The sequence below is a fragment of the Bidens hawaiensis genome, unplaced genomic scaffold (assembly GCF_021521415.1).
Source record: "Bidens hawaiensis isolate Kalapana, Puna unplaced genomic scaffold, B.hawaiensis_p1.1 tig00048064_1, whole genome shotgun sequence".
NCBI classification, from domain to species: Eukaryota; Viridiplantae; Streptophyta; class Magnoliopsida; order Asterales; family Asteraceae; genus Bidens; species Bidens hawaiensis.
In genome coordinates this window covers 95,547-103,984 of record NW_027498585.1, presented here as the reverse complement: position 1 = coordinate 103,984, position 8,438 = coordinate 95,547, and positions in this window count along the sequence as shown.

Genomic DNA, 8,438 nt, shown 5'->3' with positions numbered 1-8,438 from the left:
CTTATCTGGAAACAAATAAAAATAGTATAGGACAATAGAATTAGTCAAATATCATCTTCGGAATATCAGTGTCAGCAGGATAGCTCAGAATCCTTGAATCATAGTCAATCCCGAGGATAAAAAATATACACCCAACAATTGCCCCCAATTATTACGGATAGCGCGTGACAGCTGTAAAAATTTCAAATTTCATATTTAAAATAGTAAAAATATCTTCTGTTAACCGAAAGGACATGCACGCGGATTGAGGAGACCTTATAACCGTCCTTTTAGGTTATAATCAAGCCATTTCCCAATCTCAAAATAATCTTTCCATCGGTCCATAATCAGGTCAGTTCCTATCTCTTGTCTTCTTAATTTTCTGAAATTTTTTCTTTCAATTCGAACAATAATGAGGAAGAGAACCCCTCGAGCGCCCAATCCTTTCTCATTCGTAACCTCGTAAGATTTCGTTGACCAAGCTCACATCCCCGCCAACGATGAAGACCAGTTTATTTTTAGAGATCTCGACATTAGATTTCTGAAAGACTCATGCTTGTTACCTACTGAAGCCATTATTAGACCCTATGAACCTAAAGTCAAAGCTGACTTCTCCTCTAAAACCTGGGTTTGCTTTTTTCCATTACCCCTTTTCGATCGGCCTTTCATGTCCGTTTTCTCCGCTTATCAAGGAGTTCTTTGATGTCACCGGGTTCTCTTACTCCCAAGTCATGCCAATGGTGTGGAGAGTCTTAGATATTGTAGATCGACTGAATAAAACCCATGGGTTGTCGATAGGCGTACCTGAGATAGCCGCAACCTATAATCTTCGTACACACGAGTCTTTCCGATACTGCCTTCAATCTAAATCTAGCAGTCTTTATATGGTTCCCAAGGTGTCCGGTAGTGACCCTGATTGGAAGAAAAAAATTCTTTTTTGTCCGTCTCGACTCCATTCCTGATGGAATGAGCTTTCCTATTAAATGGGTTCACAAGGGTAGGAAATTCTTAGGATAAGATCTCTTTTTGCAAATGATTTATGTTAATACGGTTTCTTTTTTGGCAGTTGTGTTTGAGGATTTGATAAAGTATAGGAAGGATACAAATCGAAGGCTCGAGGCGCTGTTTAAGGTTTCTGCAGAGGATAGGGAATTCTGGTTAGAAGAAGAAACACGGGAAACAAGCGTGACCGCTGCGAAGTCTATTGAGAGTATGTCTTCTGGTAAGTATTCTGGGTTTTTTATGGAATTCTTAGGATTTCATCTTCTTGGGAATAACTTGATAAACCGTTGTATAGGGATGCCAAAGCCAAAGTCTTCTTTTAGCTTAGTCGATCTGGACGATCTCATTGAGGATAGGACCGTGGTAAAGCAAGAACACTCCAAGACCCTCTCTCCGGCAATAAGAGTTCCGACGATCCGTCAAAAAAGCGCCGCACAAAAGAAGAGGAAGGCCAGCACTTCTGCTGAAACCGAGCCCTTTGTTGATATGAGCACTACCGATGCTGTAGGGAAGCTGCAAGCTCTTGCTAACTTTCTCAGAACAGTAAGTACCCTTGCTTATCCTGAAAATAATGATCTGCAGGAAAACTTATGTTAATTTAGGGATAACAGAAAACTGAAGATTACCGTCAGAGATCCCAAGATGCTGAATTAGCTCAGAGAGAAGCTGAGGTCATGGTTGCCGATCTCTTCCATGCTGCTGAGATAAAGGATAAGCTGCTCAAAAAGAAGAATAAAGAGATTGTAGATCTCAGAGCCTCATTTGAGTTGGAGAAGACTGAGTTCATCGAAGAAGCGAAGATGTCCGCAGCGATCCTCTCCCTATATATATACATACATATACATATATATATATATGTATATATATACATCTATACTACTTTAAAATGTATATAGGAGGGACAAAAATATCAATTCACAAGAAAACTCTTAAATTTAAGAGTTTACAACTCCTTATGCATTGTGTACAATCCTGGAGTCCATGCTCAAGATGTCAGAGGAGGTGCAAGCGAAGGGCTATGCGATGGATTCTTGGAATTCTGCGGCTTGGAGGAAGAAGATGAAGATGCTGAGGGGAGAGAAGATTGAGGAAGATGATGTGGCAGGTACTTCTAAGGTGGTCAAGGAGGCAGGTGCTAGTGAAGAAATGAAGGAAACCAAGGCTGATGAGGTGACGGAGTCGGAAAAGAAGGAGGGTGGTCAGGTTGAAGGTGACAAGGTTTGAAGCTGGTGTTCGGGTTGTGTTAATCTGTTTGAGATGGTTGTTAAAACAATTTTTATTTTGGTTGTGTATGGATAATATGACATGCCTAGGATAAAGGTTTGGGTGGAGGGATCCTGGTTCAGGACGAAGCCCAAACCGTCTTTTATTTCCTGCTTTAGAACAATATGATGGTTCAGGTGGATGGGCTCTTTTTTGAGTGAAACCTGAATCATCCTTTTCCTGCACTTTAATATTAGTAGAATAACTCTTTATGACTTATGTTGGTGTTTTATCCTCGTTCATGTTACTATTTAGGTGAGGTTTCTCAAAAAATTAGGTTTAATTCAAAGAACCAACATGAAGTCATAAAATTCATTTTGTAAATAGAGAAGTAGTAGGAAATAAAGAATACTATAAAATAGGAAGTCATACCATAACCATATAGTATTTAAATTTGATAAGGTATAGACCATTTCATCCTTGTAATAAGATTATCTTTTAGGATGTTCTTCCAATCATAAGGATATATCGACAGATCTGCAATATTATCCTGAAAATAATTTCAGAAATTCTGGCGACAAGGCCCAAATAAACTGGCGACAAGGCCTTTTTAAACTGGCGACAAGGCCCAAACAAACTGGAGACAAGGCCCTTAGAAGAGGTGAAAACCCCTTAAACCTTAGTAATAAACTGGCGACAAGGCCCTTTAGAAGAGGTGAAAACCCCTTAAACCTTAGGAAATGGTACGTCTACCATAAACTTGAGATTCAAACCAATAACTGAGGATAACGAGGTAACAAGTCACTATATTTCATGTGCTGGCCCCGTCTCTCAAACTACGGCCGAATAAACGTGCGCTACAGGCGATGTTAAGAAGAGGTGAAAACCCCTTAAACCTTAGAAGGCATTGAATAATACCTTAACTGGCGACAAAGGCCGAAGAAATTGGCGATAAGGCCCAAAAGACTGGCGACAAGGTCCAAATATACTGGCGACAAGGCCCAAATATACTGGCGACAAGGCCTAAATAAACTGGCCACAAGGCCCAATTATACTGGCGACAAGGCCTAAATAAACTGGCGACAAGGCCCAAATAAACTTCATCCCATGTGGGGATATCACATGTCTTAATGCTACAAAACAGTCAACTCTAAGTGAGGGGTGGGTGTTTGCCATGCTAACACCCTCCGATGCTTAAGTCAGTACCATGATAAAAGAATAATAGTATTGACAATGACTAAAAAAAGAAATTTGAATACATACCTTAGTTGTTTAACATTACTGTTACATTCCTCAGGATAGCAATTATCTTCGGGATAGAAGTCTTACATAAAATATTTTTTGAGGGGATAGCGTTCCAAGCCCTTGGCAGTGAGTCACCATCCAAAGTGGACAATCTGTATGCCCCCTTTCCTGCTTCTGACTCAATCAAGTAAGGACCTTCCCATTTTGGTGAGAGCTTTCCATTTGCAGGATTTGTAGTATTCTGAAAGGCTTTTCGGAGAACCAAATCCCCTTCCTAGAATCTACGAATCCTGATATTCTTGTTGTAGGACTTTGCATTTTTTGCTGATAAGAGGCCATTCTGATCTTTGCTAAATCCTTGAGTTCTTCTACTTCGTCTAGATCTTCAAGTAGACTTTGAGTGTTATCTTCGGGATTTTGATGACTGACTCTAGCTGTAGGGATAACCATCTCTGTCGGGATAACTGCTTCAGCTCCAAATACCAATGAGAAAGGAGTATGACCAGTAGAATTCTTTGAAGTGGTCCTATCTGCCCAAAGAACAAAAGGTAATTCTTCGGCCCACTTCCCTTTCTTAGACCCCAACTTTTTCGTCAGGTAATTGATGATGATTTTGTTGCTTGATTCGGCCTGTCCGTTAGCCTGAGGATGGACAGGTGTTGAAGTGATCATTTTGATTCCCTAACCGGCATAGAAGTTGGTGGTTCTCTTGCCGATGAACTGCGAGCCATTGTCACACACTATCTCTACCGGGATTCCAAATCTTGTCAGGATATTGCGCTTGATGAATGAGATAACTTCTTTCTCTCTGACTTGAACAAAAGATTCAGCCTCAATCCACTTCGAGAAATAATCTGTCATTGCTAGCATGAAGGCTTTTCCTCCCGGAGCACTTGGTAGCTTTCCCACTATATCCATACCCCACTTCATGAAAGGCCAATGGGATATAATAGGATACAAGGGTTCTGCTGGCTGGTGGAGAATGTTGCTATGTATCTGGCATGGATCACATTTCTGGGAATAACTCATAGCATCTCTCTTCATCGTTGGCCAAAAGTATCCGGTCCTCCGGATTTTGGAGAATAATGCTCTGTCCCTAGTGTGATTCCCACAGTCTCCTTCATGGATATCTTGAAGAACTTCTTGAGCTTCTGCCTTCTCCAAGAACCTAAGATATGATCCTGCAAGAGATTTTCTGTATAATATATCATTCATTATAGTATCTGGACCTTTGTGCGAAAAGCTCTTGGGTTTTCATCCTTGGGGATGACTCCATCCTGAATATATTTCCTGATCGGAATAATCCAAGAATTTTCATTATCCTCGGGATTCTTGACTCTCATATCTTCATCGTTTTCTGATATTTCATTAACACCTTGCTCTTCTATTGCTGGGCTCAGGATATGTATGATAGGAATCTTGACACCTTCCGGTATTCTGAAGGATGAAGCTAAGTATGCTAGGGCATCTGCTTCAACACCTACCTGTGAAATATCAAACATTTCGAAGCATTTTACTAGTTTTGTGACTAGCTCTAAATATTTCATTAGCTTTTCTCCTCTAACAGTATATGAACCATTAACATGATTAGTTAATAATAATGAATCAACATGTACTTGAATAAACCTGATTTTCATGTCGATTGCTAGTTGTAATCCTGCTATCAAAGCTTCGTATTCTGCCTCATTGTTTGTGGCTTGGAATCCGCAGGATATGGATTGAGGTATAATGTCCCCCTTTGGCGATTTCAGCAGGATCCCGAGACCTGTTCCTCTAACATTTGAAGCACCATCAGTGTATAGAGTCCACTTATCTTTGGTTTCTTCAAGTTGTTGGACTTCCAAGCCTGCTTCTTCTTTAAGTTCACTGGTGAAATCAACCACAAAGTCTACTAATGCCTGGGATTTGATGGCAGTCCTGGGTTCATATGCTATATCGTATGCACTCAGCTTTACAGCCCATTTTGCCATCCTACCTGACATTTCAGGTTTTCTCAAAACAGACTTAATAGGGTAATTATTTTTAACAAGAATAGGATGAATTTCAAAATAATGTCTAAGTTTAGTAGATGCCATAATAAGTGCTAAATTAATTTCTCAAGATAAGAGTACCTGGTTTCAGCATCCAATAGACTTTTACTTACATAATAGATGGGATGTTGTTGACCTTCTAGATCCTTGGCTAAAACTGCACTCACAGCATTATTTGATACAGCTAGATATAGAGATAGAGGTTCACCTTCTTCGGGTTTTACCAGTAGAGGGGCAGAAGAAAGATAAGCTTTTAAGGACATCAAAGCTTCCTCATTCTTACAGGTTCATTCGAACTTCTTATTTTTCCTCAGGATATCATAAAATTCTTTGCACTTTCCTGAGGATTTGGATATGAATCCGTTGAGTGCCGCTATCCTGCCAGTTAGTCTTTGAACATCCTTGACTGATGCTGGGGATATCATATTCAGGATGGCTTGTATCTGCTCTGGACTCGCCTCTATCCCGCTCTTGGTGACCATGTATCCCAAGAATTTGCCAGCCTTCACTCCGAAATGGCACTTCGCAGGATTCAGCTTCATGATTTATTTGTCGAGGATATCGAATTTAGTCTTGAGATCCTGGAGATGATCCTCAGCTTTCTTGGACTTCACCACCATATCATCAATATATACTTCCATCGTGTCCCCCAGTTGCTCTTTGAACATCATGTTAATTAACCTCTGGTAGGTTGCACCTGCATTTCTAAGTCCAAAGGGCATAGCAATATAACAATAAATACCTGTGGGACTCATGAAGGCTGTGTCTTCTTGATATGAGGGCTCCATTTGGATTTGCTGAAATCCTGAGGATGCGTCCATAAATGTCAGCATCTCGTGGTCGGCTGTAGCATATACCATTGAATCGATGTGTGGTAGAGGGAATGGATCTTTAGGACAAGCCTTATTCAAGTCTGTTAAATCCACACAAACTCTCCATTTTCCATTCTTTTTCCGCACAACCACCACATTTGCTAACCATCGAGGATATTGGACTTCCCTAATCATATTTGCCTTCAAATGTCTTTCAACTTCTTCTTGGATAATTATGTTTCTTTTAGGTGCAAACTTTATTCTCTTTTGATGGATTGGCCTGAAAGAATTATCAATTCCAAGTTTATGTGTTATAATATCTTTGGAAATACCTGTCATATCTTCATGTTTCCATGCAAATGTTGACAGTCTCGTCTTGAGGAAATCGAGCAATTTCGACTCAATAACCTCAGGAATGCTCGTTCACATCAGCACTTTGACTTCCGGATCCTCGGGATAAAGAAGTACTTCTTTGATTTCTTGTTCCCTGGCCTCCATTACGTCTCGTGCTGGCTTCTGTAATTGCTACGCCTGTTGGGGTTTGGCAGTACATTTCATAGAAAAGGTGTAGCAATTCTTTGCATCCTGTTGATCGCTGATGATTTTGATTACTCCCCACGGACTTGGGAGTTTCACACATTGGTGATAAGTGGAGGGGACTGCTTTCATGTCGTGTATCCAGGGCCTGCCAAATATAATATTGCAACAAGACAAACAGTCAATAGCACAAAACTTTTGTATTTTATTTACCCCTTCAACGTATACTGGGAGTTTTATTTCCCCAATAGTGCTCTTAGTCTCTCCCCTAAATCCAACCAATACTGAGGAACTGGGAATGATCTCATCCTCAGGAATATCCATCTTCCTCAGCACATCCAATTGAATAATGTTGACAGAGCTTCCACCATCTACGAGGACCCTGCGCACATAATGGTTAGCCACATATAATGTTATTGACAAACTATCATGGTGAGGATCCTGAATATCGACTCTATTGCTTTCATCGAAGGTTATGGTCTTTGCTTGAGTGAGAATGGATGTCTTTGTTGGTCTGTCAGCCACTTCTAACTTCCTTTGATCAACATTACTTTTTGAAGCAGAATAAGAGGTTCCACAGATGTCAGGTCCTCCGGATATGAACATGATTGTTCTTGCGTTTATTGGTGGAGGAGTCGCCTTTTCAGAAATATTTTCAGGATTTTGTTCCTTTCCCTTCTTCCGGCCAAGTTGCTCCTTCAAGTGGCCTTTGCTGAGAAGATAGCTAATCTCTCTTTTGAGTGCAATGCAATCATCAGTCAAGTGCCCAAAGTCTTCGTGGAAGGAACACCATTTTGATTTGTCTTTGTAGGCTCCTTGTTTTTTCATCTTCTTTGGCCACCTGGCTTTTTCACCTAAATCCTGCACGTCACACATTAATCCACCAATATCAACAGAAAAACAATATTCAGAGAACTTAGGATATTCTTCATCATCTTCATCATCTACCACATTGATCCTCGGGTTATCAGGCTTATAGTAAGGCTTTGATCGGTATGATTTTCCCGGGGATTCGGCCTTCCTGTTCGTCTGATCGTACTTCGGGATACCGATCTTATAGTTTTTCTTGTCATCTTCTAGCCTGATAAACCTCAGAGCTCTGCTTCTTGCTTCGTATAATGACCTGCATGGAGTTATAACAAGATCATCATAGAAAGAGGAGCCTTTTTCTAACCCTGACTTAAGAGTTTCCACTGCCGAAACCGTGTTTAGATTTGGAATTTCCAATGACTCCTTGCTAAACCCGGTAATAAAATCTATCAAGGATTCCCCAGGATTCTAGGTAACCCTATAATGATCACCTGTCATTTTCTCAAATGTTCTACTGCAAGAAAATTGGTTATTGAACAAGTTAATTAAATGAGAAAAGGAAGTGATAGTATTAGGAGGAATACTCAGTAGCCATTTCATGGCTGCTCCGGCCAAGGTGGATCCAAACCCCTTGCAAAGACATGCTTCCTTGATTTCCATAGAGATTGGGTTGATCTCCATACGCTCTCTATGCTGTGCGACGTGTTCCTCAGGATCTGTTACCATCGTACAGTTTCATATTTGGGGTTTGAAACCGTTTTGGGATTTGTACGTCACCAATTGATTGCACAAATCGGGATATTTTGTGATTATCAGTGGG